The 25,805-nt window shown below is 37.6% G+C and overlaps 1 long non-coding RNA gene across 5 annotated transcripts in view; it reads left to right on the top strand.

Moving 5' to 3' along the window:
• Window positions 1-25,805, top strand: part of LOC311442309 — a 58,726-nt gene that overhangs the window by 4,836 nt on the left and 28,085 nt on the right. For all 5 annotated transcript variants that reach the window (XR_014696556.1, XR_014696557.1, XR_014696558.1 and 2 more), the window contains exons 2-4: window positions 5,989-6,042; window positions 9,247-9,464; window positions 17,103-17,243. This is a non-coding gene — a long non-coding RNA (uncharacterized lncRNA). The remainder of the gene's footprint in view (window positions 1-5,988; window positions 6,043-9,246; window positions 9,465-17,102; window positions 17,244-25,805) is intronic.

Genomic DNA, 25,805 nt, shown 5'->3' with positions numbered 1-25,805 from the left:
TTGCCTTTTTTTTTTTTTTTTTTTGTACCCTGTATAGTGCAGCTCACATGATTACCATTCCTCCTGTTATTATCACAAATGTCCCAAAATTAAACAAAATAGAAGTAGGTAGTTGCTCATGAATTTCACAGTTGATATAAAGTGATTTCTTTCACGAGGACAGCAAATAGTCATGCATCCTTAATATCCAAACTGTGGGCTTGATTTTCAGAATTGTATTAATGTATTTTAAAAACCAGTGACTCGTTCAGACTTTGCATATTCTGTTAGCAGCAGAATACATACTTGCACTGCACATAGATCATAGTGTCCATGCCTCGTGTGTGGATGAAAGTGGTGGTTTCATATTTTTACGCTTGCTTCATTTTTCCATAATCCTGTAGAGGTCTGAGGCTTTTCCAAGATTATGAGCCTCTTTCTTGGCCATCTGTGAGGAAACAGGCTGCTCTGCATAAGTCAGATTGCTGTGCAATGTAATGCAAGACTGCGATGAGCCAGAAGTGTCCAAACCCCATGTCAGTCTCCACAACCTGCCTTCGCCTCTGTCTGCCTTATCCCCACCAGAGAGGAGACTCCAGCAGTTTGCTGCCAGTGCATGGCTGATGCCGATGTACAAGATCATGCACAGCAACCTGTCAAAAAGGATTTACTGTGCACACGCAGAGGATTTCGTCTCACTGCTGTGGTAGTTCATGACCACTGCTCTGAATTCTGCAGCTCATGCAAACAACTTTAACCAGCTTTTGCATGATTTGGTCTGCTGCACAGGCCCGGGCAGTGTGACAGCCTCCTGGCTCCCCATCGGGACCTTTCGTGACACTTCTAAAGCTTCTGAGCTTCTGGAGGAAATGCATTAGGGGATTTTTTATTTTATTTTATTTATTTTTTTTCCTTAGCACTGGAACTATGGAACTGAAGATACAAAAATGAAAGTAAGAGAAAATAAATTATTTTTTCTATTACAAGTATTCTCTTGACCCCCTCCAGACACACACACATTTATTTTTTTTCCTGATTAATAACAGAAGTCTTACTTGATATTATCAGTTCATGTTTACTTTTTTTTCTTAACATAATTCAACCTGATTTGACTCCAACCAACAATGAGTCACCCATTAAAAAAATTTCCTGTAGGTCTGGATTTGTAGTGATGAGCACACACAGAGAAAACCACACAAGGCTGAATTTATAAATGTTTAATTTGTTAAACATTTTACCAATTAAAACAACCCTTTTAAAATCTAATAGGCTGTTCAGTTTTTAGTTATCAACATTTCCCAAATAGTACTGGAGATTGAACTCACTGCATATTTTTAATATCCATAGATTTTCTGTATCTTGGATGTTCTTTATATTCTGTACCACACAGAAATAAATACATTTATTAGACTGGCTAAAATAGTTGCAGAATTTCATTTTAATGTATCTCTTTAAAAAGCTTGTATATTCTTCCCATGTTTACTTTTTAGTTTTATGGTTCTGTTTTTCACAGTTAACTGTCTGATACCTCACTGAACATTTAGTGGAAGGAACTTTATGGATGCATAAAAATAAAGCTAGACTATTTCTTTTGAACTGGTTATCTAAATAACAGGTGGTATGTCCTAGAAATTTTCAAAAAAAAATACAGTTAAAAACACATCTGTGAATATCTTTGCAAAATTTATTTTCTTTTTATATGTTATCAGTTTCATGATGTGTGAAGAAATACAGCTTTTCTTTTGTCTTATTATGTGCTTCAATTTTCTACTTGAAAGCCTGATCCCCATTTGTGATACTTACTTTCTGTGATGATATCCCAGATGGGGAATAATTTCAAGGTGAGGAGTATATTTTGGAGAAAATATGAACTCCACAGTCCAAACTTGATTCTGAAGGCATAAAAAACATATTAAAACCCTATAATATTTTCTAGTAGTAGCTAGAGCTGCCAAACCTGCAATGTCTCATTTTTCCTGGTTTCCATGAAGACTCATGGGTCAACCAACCTGCATTTAAATATGAAGTATGCTTTATACTTTGTTAAAGCTAGGCTGTTAATGCAAAATTAAATTAAAGTAGTTGACTGGTTCTTAAATATATGAGTATTTCAATTGGCACGTCTAATTCAGTGCAAACCTGTATATGAAAACAAATCTATAAGGTTTAATTTTTTCAGCTATAATATACTGCTATTGGCTTTTGCTGTTTCTGGGAGTTGGACGAATATCCATCTTTAAGGGGAAGTGGCTATTATACAAATGTAATGCAAGGACCTTTGGAACATGCTGATTAAAACATGTTGTAGATGTTTATTATTTCTCCTCTGCTTGCTTCAACTCCAACCTTGCAGCCTGGGGGACACACACGCCCACTTTCTTGCCTCACAAGGACTTGTCACTGCACTGCTGGCTGGTCTACCTGCCACATTAAAAATTCAGTTGGGCTCACGGTGCTTGTTAACGATCACTCAAAAACAATACACAAGTGTCTCAAGCAGTGAATAGAAGAAACATGCATGTGTTCGTTTAATCCCCCTCGAAGACCTCTAGTGACAGGGAAATAAGGATTTATCCCCTTCACAGTGAAATATGGGGGAACATAAAATACATGTAATAATTGTTAAATAATAATAATAATATAAAAGTGAAAGGAGATCTCAAGCCAGATATTCTTGTTCTTGAAGAGGAGTGAAGAGGAGGAACTAGAATGAGATGAAAGAAACCATGGTGCCAATTTACCCAATCCACTGAGCTGTACAGTGTGTGCCAGCAGGCAAATCTGGATGGTTTGAGCTGGGCAGTATTTACTGTTCGTCAAATTGACCCCAAATTATCTGAAGACAGCTACTTTGAAATTGCATTATTATAATAAGAAATTGGTTATTATTTCACTAATTTTATATGGCAAACTACTTTGTCTAATGAAAAGGAAATTCTATCTCAGTTACAGGAAAAGTATTAATAACTCAGTGATCATCACTTAATAAGAATTATACAAGATGCTGAACATACAAGTACATTTTCTAAGTCTTAACAACCTATATAAAAAACATTAAAGATAATATGATGAATATATGATGAATACTTTTTTTTTTTTTTTTTTTTTTTTTTTTTTGGTGGGGAAGGCTGGAAAACAAGACTTTTACAGTAGTACTTGAACATTTTGCATGTGATCATACTGTAATATGGAATGATGTCAATGGCATTAGTATGTTGAGGATAGAAAGAGAGAGAGAGGGATCATCCAGCAGAACTAAAACTTCTCCCATTCAAGTGTTTGTGCTTCCTCACCTAATCCAATGTTGAGACCAGAATGTTTGTCCTCCACATTTCATGGATGCTATTTCAACAAATAAGACACTCTTCCTGATATAAGCAGTTGTACTGCAAGTACATGAGGTATCACCTCTTTAAAAATACTGCAAGTACATGAGGTATCACCTCTTTAAAAATAATTTGCATGAGAAAAAAACAAAAAACAAAAAAACATTTTGCATGAGCAATTTTGCAGGCTAACTCCTCTGTATTTGTTTGGGGTTGGTCTGGTTTTACATTGCACTACCAGGCACCTATTTCCTAATAACATTTCTGTAATGTGGCTTTGTAAACAGGACTTTAATTTTCATAGAAATTTATTTTATGAATTGGATAAGAATTGTCCTTTTTGAAGCCCAATTATCTAGTTTCCAAAACTGTATGCCTTTGAGTTGGAAAATAGGAGCATGTGGACAGGTGAATAGTATACATATACATCATACTACCAGCCTCACTGGGACAGGATCATCAATGGATGAATGGGTTTTGATACAGATCTTTCATAAATAGATTAGCCTTTGCTGTAGCACCAGGCATCTAAAATTTCTCTAGTATATTATTAGCATGGAAAAATAGTGTTGTAATAGACACTAAAATGTGCCTTACATGCATCTACTGCCAGTGGAAGCTGTATGTCTCCTGTTTTGATCTATGGTGGTTCAGACCCCTCAATTTATCCCTTATGGCCCATCAAACACAATATTTCTGTACACAAAGTTTTGTGGTCCTTTTAAACTGATGCATCCTTGGATCTGATATAGCACTTTGTTACCTCTAAGAGGTATGTTGGAAGAATTGTTTCATTCAGAGCATTTTGAATAGAGTACGTAAGTGCAATCCTTTATGGTCCTTGAGAACTGATAACGTGGGAAAGGATACTTTATGTCAAAATATTATGGCTGTATTATCATTATAGAAAAATATATTTTCAAACATTCATTCAAGTTGAAGAACATTTCAGGAAATGTGCTTACTAAATCAGATGAATAATTTATTTTGTACTGGCAGTGTTGCATTAACATAGGGAATTTCAAAGGGACATAAAGGAGGTAGGCAATCAGTCGGTGAGAGCTGAGTGCCTAATGAATTTAGCCATTCAAATGTCCAAAGGTATATAAATGGATTATTTATGAAAATCAGCAGTATTATTTGTACAGATTGATAATAAATTCTCTTTCATTAGTGACCAGTATTTTAAGATTTAAAGCTAAGACTGATTAAATCAAGTAAAATATGCATGTAAATTGTCATTATGTGGATGGATACACCTTACTAGATTAAATTTAGATTTTATATTTGCTCCACACTTTATTTTTCAGCTCATTTTTTATTACTGTTCATTCCTTCCACTTCACAGATTATAAATTCAGCTGTGTTTTAGTTCAGGTTAGGCTTTGGATGTAATGGTTGGAGGAGAAAAAAACTTTGTTTCTCTCTCTCTCTCTTTTTTTTTTTTTTTTTTTCCATTTTTCCTGTGTCAGTATTTTATACAAGGTCAATAACAAGCTTCAGTGTGTTTACAATTACCAAGAGGATGGGATTTGTTATTGTGCACAGACAAATGTGCTGATGCTTCCATTATTTATGGACAGGAGATAAAAATCATGCAACGTACTGAGACAAAAGTAAGGTGTATGTTTTATATCTATATTTTTGATGTGTTCTCTTAATAGACATTGGGCATTGCATGGTTCCATGACTGTGTAATGTAAATTTTTCTTTGTAGTAAAGCTGTCAAAGCTTTTTTTTTTTTTTTTTTTTTTATGGCTCACGTTTATGTAACTTGGAAGCAAACATCTCACTTCCTATAGTATTAGTACCTATATATAGAACTGACTGTTTTGAACTGCCTACAGTCCAAAGGAGTACGTAAAGATAGGATAAACATATTCCCCTGATACTGAGATAATTGATAATTTTTAGGAAACTTTTACCAAGAGAATTGGTTATAAAAAAAAAAAAAGAGAGACACAATTTATTGAAAAAAAAAAAGTCCCTGAGATGTCCTTAAAGCCCATTTTCTATAATGTTATGACCATTTGAGAAGAACTCTGGTATTGCAGCCAGAGGAGAGCAGCAGAGCCCACTGTCATGTGCTGCTTTAGAGCATCCAGAAAGGGATGTAAAGCCGTGGTGTTGTGGATCTCAGCCAGCTCCCTTTGCTGCTGTGGTAAAGCAGGATCAATACCTCCTGCAATGGATTCCTGTTGTTCAGGGTTTGGGAAGTCTGTATTATATTCGTACTTGTCTGTTGGTTAATCTCAGTGTCTAGTGATGAATTTCTACTGTCTAGAAATGGTTTTTATTCTAATCAGATTGGAGCCTGGCATCTTGATGCCCTTTCCTTTGCCTTGATCCATCCCATAAGAAATCGATAGATCTATTCTCTGCTACTTAATCTTTCAATCCCTATTGCTTTCATCTAGCTGTTAAACTGGTTTGACAGTTACATCTCCACAAGTCTGTTACAACTTGAAATGCCAGTACAACAGGCACTCCTAACTGCTTAGAGTCATGTGTAAAGCTCATGTTGGTAATTATAAAGGGGTGAGGTTGGGGGAAGGGTTGTAAGTGGTGGACATAGAAGAGTTTCTCTAGGGGAAACTCAGAGCACCTGTTTTAGATTCGCATTTTCAATTGCCTTTGGGAGACTCTCACTTTTCTTTTTTTTTTTTTTTTTTTTTTCCCCCAGGGGAAAGAGAGCAAGCCTTGTTTCCTGTAGAGCATTGTGGCTGGAGGTTGGGAGGTATAAACTTCTTCTTGTGTGTCTGTGTGATGAGCAATAGTCTTTTGACCTGTTTACTGTAGAGCATTTAAGCGTATAAGTTTGATTATGTCACGATTGTGCTGCATGAGTGATGTTACTAGAATATGGGTCTTTCCCAGGACTAAGGTTTTGTTACCTTGCCTACCTCTGGCTGTTGTCACAACTTCACAACTTGCTGATTAGATTTGAACCTTGCTATTTGTCTTTTTTTTTTTTTTTTATATGGTATGGAAAGGTAGTTTCCAACTTGTTTTGAATTTTCCTTGATAGTTTGTGCATTAATGATCTTTTTTTAGATGAAAAATATCTGAAAGTGTAACTGTACTGAATTTTGCATTATGTTAAATTCATGACCCCTTACTTTGTTCATTCTCTAGTGAATTTGAATAGTGAAAACTAGACTTCCAGAATAGCACAAAATCTTTAAAATGTGCTTGTTACGTCTCAGTGTAAAAATGAAGAAGACATCTCTGCTAAAGCATAGAAAATGCTTTTATAATAGAGCAAAAAACTTTAATGAGAGGTAGATGTCTTTTATGTAGAGATATTTTGAAGATCTTGAGAGCAATAGTGCTTTTATAATTGGGTGATAACCATGTGCTGTCCAGAACAAGGTTTATTAAGTACCTTATCTTTTTTCTCAGAAGCCACTTCTGTAATTAGCAAGTAATTATATATGTTTAGTATAAGCCAAGTGAATTTAATTTTTAACCTTTTTAAATTTTTAACCTTGATCTTCATCGTATGTTCTTCAGACCTAGCTCTGCTGCTAAATGCAGGAAAGATAACACAGTTTCCTGGTCACATACTCAGCATTATACGTGGGTGTATAAATGGTTCGTGAAAGCATTCATAACAATGTACCTATCCTTCTAGGCCAGAAAGTTATGGATGTTTAAATACCTTATGAATAACTTCTCTATTGTGCTGCTATTTATTTTTAGTTGAACTATGATGGGTTCCCCAGAAGAAGACCCCGAAATATATGCTTATGAAGGAATTGTAAGCCCCTATTTTCAGTATAGATTCTATGCTTATCTCAGTGCATCTAGAAGGTAAAAGGGTTAATAAACTGGATTTTGTTAGCAGTATTTCCCAATGTTATTATGATGAAAGTAGCAGAGCTAGCTAATCAAAATCACTTGTCCTTAATCATTTAAAATTTGATGAAGCAATTCATTCTCCTTGTATTTTTGACCCATGTAATCGTTACATTATTAAAGTCTGTGTGTGTTTCAGGTAATCAGAATATAATGATTTTGTGAATTTCAAACTATAGCAGGAGTCTATAAAAAGTATCTTCCAAGCATCATCTTCTGCCACAAAATGAGCCTTGGAAAAATAGTGCTCACTAATGTGAAAAAGAGCAAAATGGTAATGAAAATGCTAGGTGAAGAAGAGAAGTCAATTTTCTCAGACGTGTTTTGGGATGTTACAAACAAAGATAATCATTGTGCCTGTAGTACATAGGAAGTAATAGAATGCATTAAAACATTTCCAAACAAAAACTGGATTCAGGTGATTTTTTTCTTACATTGTGGCTTATGCTTCCACCCGTTACTGTATCTTCTGAGCACAGTGAGAGGATAAACAATGTCTGTCATCTGTCAGATGCTGATATTTGTTAAAATGCTTTAGGTGGCAAACTCTAAAATTACTTGTAATGTATTAATGGAGAATTTTTGATATAGTGGTGTCTCATTGGGGACTTCTTGCTTGTGATGATAATGCTGCATTTCATCCTTAGACGTGATGGAGCAACTGCAAATCTGTAGTTTAGATGTATAGGTTTACGAATGATAATCTTTTTTATTTTATTTTTTCCCAAAGAAGGTATTTCTTAAGAAGTCTAGTTGGAAACTGTAGTCAATGTCACCATGATTAACACACCATCAAATATTTATTCAGTGTGCATACTTTGAGATATTATCTGTTTAAAATCAGGCATACAAATAAAGGTCCCTTTGGAAAACCTCTGCTGAACCATGGCAATTCCCTCTAGCCAGGCTGTCAGGAACAGAAGTTGTTGCCAGTCTCACTGTGTGGTTGGAGAATTTCTTGCAGGCTTCTGCCCATAAGGTTCACTGTTGTGTTGGGGCTGTTAAATTCCACTTTGCATTAATATAAGCACAGAAAGGCTTTTGCATTTTTTTTTCTTTCCAGTTTACTAGTGCTCAAGTGAAGCTGTGTAAATTTTATGTGGCCTAACTCTCAACCAATGAGCTCAAAATATTAATGCATTCTGTAGTGATGCTCTTGAGGTGTGGAATATAAAACAGGTATATCCAATGTGATTTATGTAAGATTAGATGGTGGTTTGTAGCTTCAAAGATCAGGCTAAATGTCTTCATTTGGTGCAGTTTTCTTGAAGGAAAGGTAATTTTGGTCAATTGTGTTTGAAACATTTACTTTTTAATTTTTGAAAGTTCAGTACAGAACTAATATCTGGCTTATTCATTCAGCTCTTGCTGTCTGGACTCATTAGAGGAGATATATAAAGCATTATGCTATTCTTTTCCAGACTGACTACATTCAGATAGATTAGATCTTTGATATCTTTAAGTATTCGTAGTAATTTACAAGTAGCTACAAGTAGCACCTGTGGAAAACATGTGTTCCAATATGGTATTGAGCAGTGACTTATTAAGACATTATTCATTCTGGAATTACTGCTTTACTCTCTTCCTGTTAAATTTATAGGAATTAAATATTTCAAATGGAATAAAGTCAGGTTTGATTATTGCTTCTTATTAAAATATTCAGTGCATCGTTCCCAGGTTTAACTTTCTGACTGTCACAGAGCCATTATGTTTTATTTTTTGTAACTATATATGAATGTAATCCACTCGGTAAAATGTGTGCACGCAGTAATTATTTCAAATCTGCCTTTGGATACGTAGTAAGGAATATAATAATGATGGGCTGAACATCAGGGTAGCTTAAGTTTTGTAATTTGTTACTATCTTGTTATTTTTTTACTTTTACACATAACAGTCTTGTACAGGGTAATTTCTCTCTGATTCTCTCTAATCACAGTAATTGGAAAGAATGTACCATCATCTCAAAGGCAGGATCTCAATACCACTTGAATGCATAATTTTCTGCTTGAATTCTGTGGTATGGGGAATAGGAATTGCTCTCCTCGTGCTTCAGCCTACTTTCCCCATGTTTCCACCCAAACAGATTTTCCTGTTCTGCAGCCTTTGGGGGTCTACAAGAGCAGAATTGCTTTCAGAGTATGCTGTACCGAGAGTCCTGTTGATCACAGTGGTCATCGAGATTCCTGCCAAGATGAGAACATAATGAAAAAGCTGAGCACAGCTTTTGTGACTCAAGCTAAGAACAGAAAATGGAGGAAAGAATCAGGGAAGTGGAAATGAACCAATGATTTTATTAATTGGGTAAGGTGGCCTGAAATTTTTATTTTAAAACAACTAGTAACGTTTAATGCTTGCTTTAATTATTTATTTAATCAGTTTGAAGGAGCAGTCATGAGTAGAGTATCCTGCCACTGAAGTACACTTGATTTGATCTCAGAGGCTCACCATGGGAGGTTAGTTTGCTGTTCTCTTCTGTGGCCTTGTGCTGGGCTTGATGCAGCCAAATGAGAGCTATGGAGTGACTGCTACCCTGAAAACAAGGAAAAAAACAAACATGCAAAAAAAATAAAAACAAAAGTCACTATGAAATGTATAAACCATTCTGCAGTTACATCTATCATCTCTCTTTTTTATTATTTATTTTATCTTATTTTGCCCCCCCTCTGGAGAGATGTATGCTATTAAAGTATTCATGCAAGCAAGAAAGGCATTGATTTTTAGACACCTTCAACAATCAAGTTGAAGACCATGTAAAGGTCACGGCTTGTCCTTTCATAGCTCCTGCAGGTAAAAAGCTTCCAGTGCTTCCAGTGGCACATCCTTGGAGAGCCGAGCTGAGCACCTGCCTTGGAGTCTCCATTGCTGCTGCATTCCCACAGGGCAGCAGCGACATGTCAGAGCTCCTGGGGTGAGCCTCTGGCATTAGAGTGGGCTAGCATGAACTGAATGAGCAGAAATTCTTTTTTTTTTTTTTTTTCCCTTATATCTTCTGAGTGTGGAAGTTGCACCAGAGAATAACTCAGGTTTAATAGGAGCCTGGAACTCTAAAGGTATTTATTTCTTCATAAGTTTCTTCCTGGGTGATTATTTATTGCTTCTGAGGATGTCTAGAACACTTTCACATGCCATTGTATTTTGTATACATGTTTTAGAAATAAAATTACCTTTAAAGACACCTGTACATGCATAAATTTCATGCATGTACTTCTATGAAATTGCACATGTGGAAGCTTTTTAACTTTTTAAATTACTATTTATTTATTCTCATTTGAGCACAAAACTCAAGTTTCACTCATTGATAGACTGTGGAGATTGGCTGAATAAACCCACAAAAATTATATTTTATTCCAGTAACTATAATATATTTTGCTTAACATTTCACGGAAGAAAAAAGTTCTCATTAGTGGAAATTTTAATGATGCTCATTTTTCCTTATTTATTTAATAAGTAAATGCACTTGATGAAAGATTACTTTGTGCATAATAGAGATGATGAAAAATTGTGATGTAGAAAGCAACCTTCTTTTTATAGAACTTAAAAAATTTGTCTTCAAAATATTTTTTTTTTCTGTAGGTTATAAACACATCCACAAACTCTTGGTTGTTCTCCTATATGTATGTCATGTTAAGACTGAAATACAAAGTACATTAGCTTTAATGGTTTTTAAATGACATACTGAGTAGCAAATCTCGTCTGTAGCCCATCTCTGGTTCTTTTTTCTTAAAGACCCATTCTACTTTTGCCTGCCCCCTACCTGAAATTACAATTAGCTCTGCAAAACGCATTGAGTATTTTCACTGATTGAGATTGCTTTGATTATGAAAGCAGTCCCCTTAATCATATAGTTGCATGTTATTGATGGCATACCTGACAAAAGCTTGCAAAATACTGGTGATTTCAAGTGTGCTGCAGTTCTCAAAAATCATTTTGCCAGCTCATCGTATCTTTCATGAGTTTTTATCTCACTGAATTTCCAATCAGCCCTTGTGCTTAGTAAATTATTTAGCTGCAGCTCATATTTGACAGAGTGATTACTGTGTAATACTTAGCTAGCTGGTGTAGCATTCACTGGGAGCTTTACCTGTGTGAGTATAACAACTCTAAGCCAGCATCTCTTCAGAAAATGAGTATAACACTTTTATTTTTTTTTTTTTTTTGAGTAACATTGTGTCGTTTTTCATTAACCTTCTGTGCAATGGTGTAACTCTTTATCATGGTCAAAATTCTGTTGTTGGTATTTTGAAAAGTTTTGGCCAAACTAGAGATAGCAAAACAGTATGATGCCAAGAAAATAGAGAATTCAAATCTTTCTTACTCTTCAATTTAATACAGTAAATAGTTGGCTGAGAGTGAAACTCATGCTGAATTAAGCAGTGACCAGTGATAGCGCAGAAGTGGTATGAAGTGTACCTGTAATTAACCTAAATGTGTACTCAGGATAATAAATGTGAGACGTTTCTGACACTTAAACAGATCCACTTTGTGTAAAGAAAAACTCCAAAGAAAATCTGTAAATTACTCTTCAATACACAAGTTGTTATCCAAATTGTACTCTTGCTTAGAAGGGGTGAAAAGGCTTATTCAGAGTGACACATTTTCTATACCTTTTCCACTAAGAAACACTCTCTGTTAACAGATTTCCCCCACCCCACCCCACCATTGTGGTGAAAGGAAAATAAGCCTCATTGGGAAGCAAATACACATTTAGTACACTTTGTACAGATCATTACAGCTATATCATACATAAAAAGGTTACTGACAAAATGCAAGAGACTGTAAATGTATGCTTAGAAATTGTGTGCATGTCATTCAAGCATTTTCTTTTCATAAGGAAAGCAAGCTCTTTAAACTTACAAAAGCTATTCCTCTAGTAAAATGTTTTAGACCTGACATCAGTTTTTGCTAGCTATTTTTCAAGCCTGTCACTTTGTGCTGACTCAGACATGTGCAGTGTTGGTATTGCAGAGACGGTTAAAAACGTCTTGGGCTGGGTGGGTGGGATGACAGTCAAGTATCTTCCCAGCCAGAAGGAATGTTTGCGATGCGTGTTCCTCAGTCTTAGGCTGAGACTCTCTGGGACTGGTAATTAAGTCTTGTCTTCCTCTTTGTTGAGAATTAGAAGGCAGGCATGCCCTGCAAATCCTGCAGAGCTTTCCCTCTATGCCCAGGGTAGCAAATTGTTTGACATTGTAGTAAGTCCTTTACATGGTGAATGAAATGAAATAACAATTTTGGAGAGAAGTGTATTTTTCCTGCATCTTTACTATAGTATTGAAGTTTGTGGATTCAAGAAAATATATAAATTATTGTTGATCTAAAAACTGAATTTTGATAAATCGGTAACTGCGCTATATTTCTACTCTTTTTGGCAACTTCACTGACTGCTCCTGTAGGTTCTCTAGATGTGTGTGGAATAGTGCCATTACAAGGACTTTACAAAGACGTGTGCTCTAGAAATAACTCCGATACGTGAGTGTATAACCAGAAAATGTCTGTCCTACAGTGCTTGATTTGCAAATGTTATAGCATGGTGATAAATCAAATTAAATCATACAGTTAGATGACTGACTCATCCATAAAGAAACCTGATAATTATAGTCTTGAAGTCAATGGTACTGAAATCAGTCACATGCAGCAGCCATAATTATAGAATATGATGCTCACATGATGCTCCGTCATCGGAAGAAAGCATTCTCCCCCACCTCTAAGAACCAACAGGGAAGCTAACAGAATATCACAGAGGTTAATTAACGAATTGTTATCAACCACTTATGAATTATACTGGCCTTATGAGTCAGATATTTTATATCTCTTTCACAAGTGGTGTATTTTGTAATGCTAACACAAATGGGCTGGAACTTCAGAGGAGAAAAAAATATGTCTGAAACAGTGCAAGATATCTGAATTATTCATACCTTAAGACATGTGCTCTGTGAATTGTTTGTTTTTTAATGCAGTTCACAGATTCATAAACTGTCTTAAAATCCAATGATTTCTGGTCTGTCAAATGTACTGTCAAACTTGGCTGAAAGCCTGCATTACTGGGCCTGATGAAAAGCCTGGGTAAAACCATGAACATTGTGCACAAGAAATGACCTGAAGGAAGCAGAATAAAGGGAATGGGGTGGGTTGGGGGGAACTCTCCATCTCCACTCCAGTGAACCCAAGCCTTATTCTTGCCTTAAAACCTGAGCTAGAACAGAAATACAAGGCTGCCAAAATGTACCCCCCCAAAAAAAAATTGGTCATGGTGTGTGTGTGAGAAGACAATTCCTCAGCAGAGGAATGAGGAATACAGGGTTGTTAGGTAAAAAAGGAATGTCTGTAGCCACAGCTGTCCTTGAGAACTCACCAAATGGGAGCAGTTAGTCCAGACCAGGTATCCCCACTTCTTCACTGACATCTAGTATTTTATTATTTCAGAAAACATGCTCATATTTCAAGTCTCTATCAATTTTTATTTTTATTTTTTTTCAATTTACCTACCTTCCTTTTTGTTTCAAATTAACATATAGGTTCTTTGGGGATTTTATTTTTTACTGTCTAGTGCAATGGGACTGCTAGATGCCGCTGTATTATAAGATGCTGCTGTACAGAATATACAATAGTAATAGGAAGGATTCAGTATGTTTGTCTGGCTTAGCAAGTAAAACAACAGTGGATAAATGTAGAGTGTAACATCTGATTTTTATTTTTTTTCCAAGTCTAGTATAGAAGAAAGCTGTATCTTGCTCTTGACTTGTGCTGCTGGGACTGTTCTATTGAGCTTGATCAAAATGCTATAAATTGCATTTCTATGTAAATGCAAGAATGAAATGCACACAGAAGATAAGATCAATTAAAAAATGTGAACTTCCTCACCACAAGCGTGTGTGGCACTGTCCTTCAGGACTTCCACCTGAAACACAGGCAGAGCTTTTCTCTTCTATCATCACTAGAGGGCACTCAGTAATTGCATTTTGTTATTTTGCCACCCATTTCAGAGCCCTTAAATCTTCCTTAAAAGACAGCACATGTATTAAATACAAAGATTTCTCAGACATAGCAACAGGATTTATTGCTGATAAATAATTCTCAATAGAAATGTAAAATAACAGTTGTGTTTAAATAGTGCTGTAATGCAGCTTCCTCCACTCCCTGAAGTGGTGTAATCTGAAGGAACAGGTATTTGTTTATGTCTGACGAGAGGCGGTATGCTTTCAAGCCATCCTTGCATCATAACTTCTTCCACAGATGCTTACAGCTAAGAAGAGCTATAGCAACTCTGAGAGAATGTTCTCTGAGCAGAAAATGGGTTTGTTGTCAGCTTTTAGTGTAAAGGATGTGTTGAGGAAAGGTAAAGGGAGAAGAGGAAGCTGGCAGAAGGGCAGCATGGTTGCGACGCAGAGCTGTGCAGCAGGGAGGACAGCTCAGGAACCAGAGCTCATGATCCAGCTCTTCATCGTCAGATTGAGTGATTTGTATTTGGCTGCTCTTATGTAATATATTACCCTGGGCAGCAAGTGCAAAATTAACCAGCAAGCACCAACTATATGTCATGCTCATTTTCCCCTTGAACCCAGAAGGACCAGACCAGAGATGTGCTTTGTCCACTTAACTTCTCATTGTATGGCTGAAGTTGCTCAAAACTTGCAGCAACCTTTTCTGATGCCTGCTTGAAGTGGAGTGGGGGACTTTGTTGCTGGATGCCATCAGCTCTCACAGTCTCTCTTGGGAGATGTACAACAGATTAGTAGCTGAGCAGTCCTTTGGAGCAAGACACCAGTGCAAGTCCACATCTGCGTTTTTCATAAGGCCACATCTATTTTCTTGTGAAGAATTCGAGGCTGAACTGCTTGGGCACTTCTCTTATCTCTGTTCCCATATGCTGTAAGCCCAGTAGTGAGCTCTATTGTTTGAATTAAGCCTCTCTGTTTTCACCGCAGGCTTTTCTGGTGTGAGAGGACTGTCCCAGCATCCAAACCTCATCCTTCTTGGGAAGGGAAATCCTCAGCAATTTGGTGTGATCCAAGTGATCCTTCCATCTCTGCTATCATCAGAAAACACAATATGTTTCATGGGCATAGGGTTGTGAAATTGTTCCAGCTGCTCAATCCTGTGGCAGAGACCAAAAGCCAGGTGCAGGGAGTCTCTAAATCCACCTCTGAGTGGGATGTGTATGGCTGGCAGGTTGAACCACAACACCTTAAAGCAAAGTTGAATGCATAAAATCAACAATATCTGTACGTATGTGGACACTTTTTTTTTCTCTTATTAAAAGTTCATCATTTGGCAGCCACCAAAAAGGGTTTTTGTGGGAAAAAAAAATAAATAGAATCCATGTTGACACAAACAGCATTTTTCAGTTGAATGTATTATCAAAATATATTTGGTCATCTTCAGAAAGTGATCAAAACATGTACAATCGTTGGCCCCAGAAATTAGCATTGCTATTTTCCTTTTTATGCTGCTCCTTTTCTTTTCAAATGAACAGTATCAAGAAAGTTGTAGTTTTCTTTTATCTATCTTTTTCCAGAAAGAAAGTGGAGCTAGAAGTTCATTTACATTGAATCATATTAATAGCATAAAATATTTTAATAGAAACATTGAGCAACCCAGGCTGGAAGAGACCTTGAAAGATCATCTGGTCCAACCTTTATTTTATGTCCCCGAAGGCTGCAAAGTAAGCTAACTCCCCTTGAGTAAAGAGCTCCAGGATTGTTTGAGGCTTCAAACTTCTGTTAAGATGCCGCTGCTTCATCTCATACCACCCTAAAAAAAAACAACACAGAACAGCTTCAGAAGGTGGTGTTCTGTACAGCTGTAGCATCAGAAATGGACAAATGCACAGAAGACTTTGGAAGTTTAAGATCAAGAAGTAAAAAAAAATTGCTTGACAAGTGTTCGTATGCTGATGGTTTCCATTTGGATGAGAAATCATTATGGCTGCAGCCAGTAATTGTCAGTATCGTGATGAGTTTATTCATGAGAGATTGCTTTATGCTAGTTGAGGATGTCTCATTGTTCTGGAAGAGAGCAAAAGGTCAGGCAAATACTTGGAGGGGGAAAAAAAAAATCAGTGCTTAGTCATTTTTGTTCTATATATCTGAAAGTAAGGCCATTCTTTCCTGGTTTTGTGTGTATTGTATTGCAGAACATCAAACATGCAGAAAAAGACAGAGCTGATGAAAACACAAAGATAAAGAAATCTGGTAGCGAGCTGCCAAAAAGAAATATCTTTTTTTTTTTTTTTTTTTAGTAATTCTGTAACTGAGTTTTGCTATGATAATAATGTAATGAGAAATAGACTCAAACATTCGTATTGTCAGGTGGAACATAGCATAACAGGCTTTGAATGAGGTTTTGTTGTAGTTTGTTCTATGAGAGTTGTACAGCTTTTTAATAATGAGAAGCACTGGAGAAATATTCTTTGATAGATGGGGGAGATTAATTCAGACAATTGCGGTCTTCCTGAGAAAGGACCCACAAAGAGCTTGGATTTGGGAAAGTAAGGAGGAAGTAAGAATTAATCTGAAGGTTTGTCCCCAGACTCGCACTCATTTGTGTCCATCAATATCAGAAGGCTTTAAGTATTCAGCATATAAATTCCTTAAAATACAGATTTTTACATTTTAGCCCTGCTCCAGAAATCTCAAGGAGGATACCTCTCTCTTTTATGACATGATGCAGCACATCAGATCCTCAACTCTCTCCAGTTATACTTTGTCAAAAGCTGATTCTCCAGCCTGCTGCAGCTAATAATCAATAAAGACTTTACAATTTGATTTGGGAAAAGACCTTATTAGAAAACTTATTGAGGCATCTTGTGTCTGCTTCTACTATGTATGCTGTAGAAGATTAATGCCATAATACATTTATGAAGTTTTCTTGAGCTTTCCTATGTATCTCACCCAGGGAACAATGTATGCTTGCTTCTGACTTTTATTGACATAATTATAGGTTGAGTTCCCAGCAGCTTTGATCACAACACTTGTTACATGAGGTATTGTCTGGGCGCCTAATGATGCAATTTGACTGCTTTGGATGTGGCCGTGGGAGCCGGTGGAGAGAGTCCCTTCCAGCCTGTCTCTGCCCCAAAAGGTAGGCTTCCCTTCTCCATGTGCTGGCAGCTACACAGAGCGTTATATTGCTGCCTTAATGCAAGGGTTTAAGTGCAATCTGTAAGTGCTTAATGCCTTTCATAATCAGGTGGCTTTGGTACCTGTACTTAGGCTTTAACAATTTGACTCCAGGTATACAGGTTTGGGGACTTTGGCTGTTTCCTTTGGATTATCCACCATTACTCATCTGAACATTTGCAATTACTATAATCCTCTCATTGTATCGTGTTTTGCATTGCCACAGCAACAAATTCCAGCATGACTGGAGTGATAACAGCAATAAACTGCCACAGAATAACATCTAATAAAGATCAGACAAATGAAGAAGACAATTGCTTCTCATTTTTCTGCATCCTGGCAGGATGTGGGAATTCATAGTAATTTCACTGCATAGAAATCAAATCTAATCAATACTTTTGAATTGCTGCCTTAGCCTATATAGAAGCAGGTTTCAGGATTATTTCTTACATCTCCAAGAGTCATGCAGCCTTTCTTTTTAATTGTGCTACATATTTCAGTATGCAAAGTGGTCTATTTAAATAGGAACAGGATTATTTCATTATTCAAGTTAATTAAGATGGGTAATTAAATGCTACAAGTAAGGTTCTTTGTATTTTACATTTTATTTCCATTAAAAGTGATTTCCAAGTACAACATAAATGAATTGTTTGAGATTCCAAATCAGCTTTTCTACTATTTTTTTTTTTTTTTTCCATATTGTACTATTTCTTTCTACCCCTCAATATTTTCACCTTTTGAAACAAGGATCAGGACGAGCATTCATGGGAAACAATGTGAGTTCACAAATTCTGGTTATGTATTTCAGTAACTACCTTAATATGTATTTTAGGCCTGCCTTTTTTGGTTTCCTAATATGCTTGGAAGCTGTGGAAAAACTATCCACAGTGACTAATCTGTATTTTCTGACTCCTCCCCCTTTTATCTGTACATGTTGCTGATTTCTGTCTCTCTTACTTTAATCTCTACTTTCAGAGCAGAGCAATTACTTGATTGTTCTCGTGGATAAACAGTGTTACAGTTGTCCTCTGTAAAGAAGAAAAGGTCTATGTCTGGTGGAAGTCTAGAGCCGTTCTTTATTTGTACAATAAGAAGTTATCTCTGTACAAATATGTTGTTGTTTGCTCATGTCTTGACATGAGGAAGGCATAAAATGGTTGTGCTGATACAAAATTTCTGGGGCTTTTTTTTTTTAGTTTTTATTATTTCTTTGCTTTATTGTATCTTAACTGTGGCTAGGCAAGAAAGCAAACTGGAAGATGAAAGATATGCTTTCCCAATGACACTTTCTTGTGCCACACCACTGGAATAGGTAGGTCTTCTCATGCTGTCGCGTTCTGGTGAGATACTTGCTGGTAATGAGCTGGAGATGTCTTTCAGAACACGAGTCTATGGTTAACACGAGCTAAGTGACATTGTTTCTGTGCAAGTATCATGACAAGTGTTTTGTTTCAAAACAAAACTGGTGTCAGTGTGAAATCCCAAAGGAAATGTGGCCATTAAGTGCCATTATATTCACTTGGGATTAGTGCAAAGCTTTGGCTTCATTTCTTTCTTTTTTACTTTTTTTTTTTTTTTTTTTTTTTTTTTTTTTTTTTTTTCTTTTCCTCAGTTGTCTGAGCAAGGAGACAGTCCTGAAGTTTCAGGCAAGCTTTGCATCTGGCACTTGCTATGAACTCGCTAAGGTTTTGTGACTTCCAGCCAGTCCCCAAGCTCTTCATGGCTATCAGAGCCTCAAACTGCCCCTCAGTTGCTTTCTGGAAGCAATGTGAAATTAGAACTGTAAAATATCACAAAGATTCCTTCTGTAACATCTTGTATGAGGGACAGAGAAATGCCTTCATGAAATAAATTATCAATACCTACATTACCTACATTTTTTTATTATTTTTATTTTTTTTAAGTTTGAATTTAGGATAAGGGAGAGTGTTGTTTCCAATAAGGAAAACTCCCTGGATCCAGTTAATAATGTAAATATCCCCTGAAGTTTTTTACAAGGATTTTTCTGCCCTATCACAAAGCCATTTTGTTTCCATACTGGCCATTCCACAAGTGCCAGCAAACTGGTCTTTGGCACATGGCATTTACAACCTATTTCAGGAAGAACATAGGAAGCCGGGTGCTTTAATAAAAAAGACCTTTTTAGATGTTGTAAGACAGGTTTCAATGCACTTCATGGTGCAGTGAATCATGGCAAACATGCTCTCCTTTGCTGCTGCCGAGGATGTTTGCTTTGCATTGTTCAGCTATCCCCCTGATAGATGCTGTTGAGACAGTATGTTGCGTATCCAAGTTTTAAGGCTGAAAAGTAAGGCTGATCTCTTTTGCATGAATTGAGTTTCTGTTTGAATTTTGGCCCACTGCAAAGCTGGCTGCTCATTTTACTAAAGCAAACCCAGAATACTAAGCAGGTAATTAATTTATCTTCTTTGCCAAGAGTCAAAAGGCAGGATTCAGGAGGCATTGAAGACCAGCAATGGCTTTCATGAAACTAAGCATTTCAGAATTATATAAATATCATATAACTAGAACTTGTGTGCAAACTACATAACCATATATTGCTATGACATTCCTTTTTTTTATTACTAATATTTTCCTGTTTGCTTAAAATGCTCATTGTGGTTCTACTTGCTAAATAGGCTACAAAGCACTCAAATGAGGTTGGGATGATTGTTTTGCTTGTACTGGGGCAGTTTCTTTGTTGTAAGTAGAAGAGAGTGGCATCAGAAGACAGCCTTCAGAGATGTAATGAACTACCTCTGTTTTCTAACTAACAGTATTAGGAAGGTGAACAAAGTCATTCTGGTCTGCCTGCAAAACTTCTCAATCTGGTCTTTATTTCATCTTGGCTGTATTTTTCTGCCGCAAATATGCTGAGGATGAATAAAAAAAGAACGGGTCCCTGGCCAGGCAGGTGTTCAGAGAACTGCTCCCATTTACTGTGAGGCTGCTCAGAAGTCATGAAAAAAGTGAATCATTGCCAGTCAGGAAGAGGGACATCTTGAAGAGATCCTGGCAAGCTGGCTGGCGAGGGAACAGCTTGGGAGTAGACTAGATGTGCTAAAGCTAAATTGGGAGGGGAAACTGGAGGCTGACTCTGGCCAATGCATTGAGTTGAAGAAGGTATTTGCAATGCCAAGTGAAAAAGTGAGAAAATGTATCAGACTGGATTTTTGGAGAGGCGTTAATAAGGATAACCTTGTTACATGGCCAAAGTTGGTAAATTAAGGACGTTGGGCTGAGGGACTACTTCTTGTACAAGACATAACATTGACAAGATAATTAGCTGGTTTCATGGAAGGTCCTCAGCCCCTTGGTTTGATTCCTCTATTGATTGTTTTCTTTAATAAATGAGGTACCCCAAACTTCTACTGTTTTCTCACTATCCAGGTTGTTATACGGCTATCAGACATGTGGAATTTAAAAGCATACAATAGAATAGAAAGGCTTAAGTCTGTGGTGTGCCCAGCTTTCTGTAATACTTGTTCTGTCTGAGAAAGAGAAGCTAGGGGAGCTGAAAAGAAGCTCAAATGATCCAAGAGAATATACGAGAAGGCAGCTTTTACAAAAGTTGTTGAAATGAAAAACTCATATTTATTTTGCTTCTTAATTTAGATTACAGGCTGCTGTTTGTTGGGGATGTTTCCTTGTGCTTAACATTTAGGATTGTTTTGACATTCTCCATAGTGTACATGTTTATTTTTAGTACTGTATTTGTACCAAAAATTCTTTGAATGTAGAAGAGACGTCTGTAGGCACCACAACACAAACTCCTGTCAAAAGAAAGGCAAGAGAGATGCTGTGAAGTAGCAAGGAAGTAGCAATCCAACCCAATGTGTTCAGGAAGTACCTTGTTACAACAGAGAAGAAATTAAAAACAGGCTGTGTTTGTCTGTAAAATTTTTAGTAGTAGAAGCTGAGGACAACGTGGCAGCTGTCAGTATAAAGTGTTCTCTGTTTCATGTTGGTCAGTCACTGATCTATATGTTCACAAAAAGATTTACTCATTTACCTTAATAAAAAATAAAATTGTTATCTTAACACCTCACTAAATATCTGATGGAATGTATTAACCGAATTAACCCAGTATTGATCTAATTGCTTGACTATATACTGAGGTCCAGTCATTCAAAATGTTTACAATTGACTATATATGCGGCAAGCACGTTTCTGGAAAAGAGATTAATGATCTGATGAAGTGATCAAGCACTTAGTGGCTTTTGGGTGATAAATCACTTCAGCTCTTTCATACATATGGCATTTAATTATGGTCATTTAAAGCACTGTTTATTATTGTGCTATTCCGTAAACTAAAGCAATCAAAATGCTAAATGGATAACAGAAGTTATTGTAAGCACAGCCTTACCGTTCCTGTATGAGCAATGTGTTGTTGCCAGTTATATCTCTGCAAATTGGGCTTTTGGGGGACAGAAGTTTCAGCTTTTACTCCCTGTTTTTTTTTTTGGCTGTTTGAGAAATGACAGAAATTTACACCAACAGTCCAATCCACACAAACCTGTTTTGTTGCATGGTTTGTGTTTTTGTTTTGCTTTGTGTAAAGCAGTAAATGAGATTAATTATGGCTGGTGGCTGTGCTGGCAGCTCAGGCACTGAGAAGCTGGGGATATGCTGAGGATGCCTCCTTTGTTATACGGGGATGCTGCCTCTTTATATAGCTGCCTAGCTTTAACATCCCCTGTGTTTTGCTAACCTACCTGCTTGACCTTCAGCCTGCTGGCCGTGAGCTGGGTGTTCAGCTCTTCTCTCACCCCTCTTCCTTCATTGGAAGGGGAGGTCAGAGTAATTGCTGGAGCCAAGCGAGACTCTTCCTTCAGAAAACAGCACTTTGAAGCTACCAAAGGTTATGTAATTCCCTTGGTGATTTGTTGCGGGGAGGGGAGTATCTTGTTTGTTTTCTGTAGGGCTAACCTAGATGCCAGCAGTCGGTAGGAGGCTTTCCACTGGCTAAGCTCACTGTTGGATCAGGCCTAGGAAGTTCTCGCCCATTAGTCAAGGACTTCCTGATGCCTCCTGATATCTCTATACAGCCGGTGCCAGTGGCCGGCAGCAGCCTGTGTGCTCTTTTGTCCGTGTGCAGTGGACTTAGATGAACCAGGGCACAGCGGTGGTGCTGTGCTGTCCTCTCGCTCCCTGCAGGCTTTTTCCCCCCTCCCTCGATTTTATTCCCCTGCTGATGGGGTATCTTCTGGTGAGCTGGTTTCCACAGGCGACCTAAAGAAAGAAAACACAGCTTTGTTAGTGAGCCTTCACAATGCCCATTAATTTATATCTAACTTAATTTTGTCTTCTAAGAATATGCTTATGTACGCAAATAGGTAAAACAGGCAACACCAGCAATAACCCTTAGAATTTATTCTGCCTCCTTTCAACTGCACCCAGGAGCTCTGGGTGAGGTCTGGGGGCACATATGGGACAATGTCAGCAGGGTAAGGTGACTGCTAGGAAAGAAAAAACAAAACAAAAGCCTCGAGAGCTGGTGCATAGCTTTTTTTTTTTTTTTTTTTTTTTTTTTTTCCACATTAAATTGCCGGTTGCTTTGGATAACCTTTTGCTGAATATGATCTTACACCGCTTCTGCTAGAAGTGCACTTAGCGCTTTAGTTCTGGGAAAGCAAACATTATCTCTGATCCCTTCAGGTCTATACAGAGACACCTTCGCGTGCACCCTGAACTCTGCTGAAGCTAATGTGCTGACTAGAAGGGTTAGAAATTACAGCTGAATACTTGATGAGGGGGGGGGAAAAAAATCTCAGATAGTGGGATGGACTAAAATAAAGAAGGCCAAGGGAGGAATGTGGGGCTGCCTGTTTCCTTTTTCTCTTGCTTAGGGCCAGTCTTTCATGGCTTCTCTTAAATGGACTATTACTATTAATTTCTGCTGTAAGCAGGGGGAGGAGCTGCAAGGAACATGGCTTTTGCTAAAATGTCATTGCAAGCTGTTACTATTAAGCAAGCCGGGAGGAGGAACGAGGGGAAACAACACAGTGGTGTATGAGGCACTGCAAGGCTTTTGTTCTGTGCCAGTGCAGCATTCAGGGCTGGAGCAGAATTTCAGCCATGCTGCAGTGACATTTGTAAATGAGAACATGGAAAGCCCCTCAGTTTGGCCAGAATAAAATGCTCTTTTTAGGGGTGGAATAATAATAATAATAAAAAAAAAAGTCTAGCTTAATGAAAAGAGGGGAATCAGTCCAGGGAAGAAAAAGAGGTTTAAGAAGCAAAACAGAATTTAGAAACAGCACACATGCCAAGAAGCGAGTAATCAACACAGGAGAAAGGGTCTTGCAGAGGCAGAGTGAGCAGGGCTGCACGGGAAAGGACAGCTGAGAGGGGGAAAAAAAAAAGCTTCTGGAATGGCACAGAGGCTTAGAAAGCTAAAATGAAAACAAAAGGCCAAGGGGGAAACATTCAAATGGATATAAAGAAGAATGAATAGCTGTGAGGCATCTCAAGAATGTCTGTTACAGTCTCCTAACTAAGGATCTGTTTTAATGTGTTTGTTATGAATTTTATCCTACGTTCTATTTTGCCGTATCTCTGATATGAGGCTGTTTTGTGGAAAATACAACTCCTGTTTTAGGGAGCTGACATTATTCCCTTGAATTTCATGGATCTGTGGCATCATTTAACATTTTCTTTCATTGCACAGGGAAGGTGACAGATTGATTGCGAGTATCTTTGACCCCCTGTTTGTGCACGATGCATCTCCATACTATGACAAGTGCAAATTGTAACAGGGAAAAGCAAATTTTGACAAATGTAGACATCCATTTCAAGAAGAACAGCTGCCCTGTGCCAGTACGAACACAGTACAGTGGCTGGTCACACCTCCCTGCAGGCAGGATGGGTCAGGAACAGGGTGGGCACTGCCTTTGTCCTCTGTTTCCAACCATCACTGCCTCTTGCCTAATGAGGCCCCGGCTATTTGTGAGCACTGAACTGCTAAGGCAGAGCTGCAAAACCAACTTGTGCATAGAAATTGTCAGCAAGGCATGGAAGAGGCTGCAGAGGAATGCCAGCACATCCATCCTGGAGGCCAGACTAAACTAATCCATTAGAAATAACCCCCAAGCTTTACTAGATTCCACATCAGAGGGGAAAACACCTGAGGCTTCATTTGTCTTCCCTCTCAAAGGGGATTTGCAGGCTCTGCCAGATGCGGCGCTCGCCCTCCAGGCGTGCTGTTGAGAATTGGTTTAAAGCCCCCAAAATATCGGGCATGAGGTTTGTGCATCCAGCCCTTCCTGGGCAGCCCTGGTTCTGCCACCCCTGGGGCCATGGGTGCAGCCTGGGGCAGCCCAGCCCTGGAAGCAGTGCGTGAGATTGGGCTATTAGGAATAATTAATACCAAATTTAATTGACAATTACTTAGCAAGAGGGATATTTCTCTTTAAGAGACCATCTACATTTATGGTGCTACATAGTACAATAAAAAATAACAATCTGTTTTACTGAGCTGAACATAAAGCAGTAACAAACACAAATGTTGGGCTGCTTTTATCTACAGGCAGCGCTGTCTCAGAGCAGTGCAGGTAGACAAAGGCTGGTGCACAAGCACTAATGGAAACTCCAGAGGCATTTGGTAATTGTTTCTGCATCAGTACAGACTGGATTTTAATTCCTTTTGGAAAGGACACAATAGCTTTTAGACTTGGTGTTATTTACATATAAAAGATTCATCTCTTAATGTTAATAGGCTGTGTAATATAACCATTTATTCATGGGCAGCTGCCTCATGCTATATTTATGTACATACGTTTATGTTCTTTTCCTGTTATTTTGTGATGACTTTGAGTATTTTATATGTTGCTTCCTGCATGTAGTTTAAATGTTGATCCTGTATGATCTCCTTTGTTCTTGTGTTCACAATATTACTCTTGATCCACTAAACCCTCCAGCACATCACATTCTTACTCATGGTTCATTTTTTCCCACTCTGTGGAGCCTTTAGATATGGGGATAAAGGAAATGGGATAAAGAGAAGAACAAAATAACTAAAGAATATGTAATGGAATGAATTAAAAACCCCAACGACATAAGGAATCAGTAAATAATGAGTAGGAAGTACCATGCAGTATGTCATTCATTTAGCCCTCTCTGTACAGGGTAGTACCAGATGGTGCCCTGAGGGACTTGGATGTTCCCATCTCTGCTCCAACACTACTAAAGAGGTGAGATGAGAAAAGGAGATGAGATAGATAACACCAATCTGCCCAGCAGAAAAATGATTATGATTATATAACTAATGACCCAGGGAATTAGATGATATCAAAAATAGGAAGCGTGCCAATTTGTGCTGTGACACATCTGAGCAGCAAAAGCATTATGAGGATGGTATAAGAATAGTTTATTTGAACGTATAGAGGTTGAGAGAAAAAGGGGGCTCCTTATCAAGCAGTTAAAACAGTTCTGTTCATTTCACAGCAATTTCATGAGATGCTAGATGACAAAACTACCCTATTGTATATTATTGCAATAATACTAACCCAGACGTACATGTACA

Source organism: Aythya ferina, assembly GCF_964211825.1.
Source record: "Aythya ferina genome assembly, chromosome: 10".
Lineage (NCBI taxonomy): Eukaryota > Metazoa > Chordata > Aves > Anseriformes > Anatidae > Aythya > Aythya ferina.
Note: the sequence above shows the minus strand (reverse complement) of the source record. Positions and strands in the feature narration are given on the sequence as shown.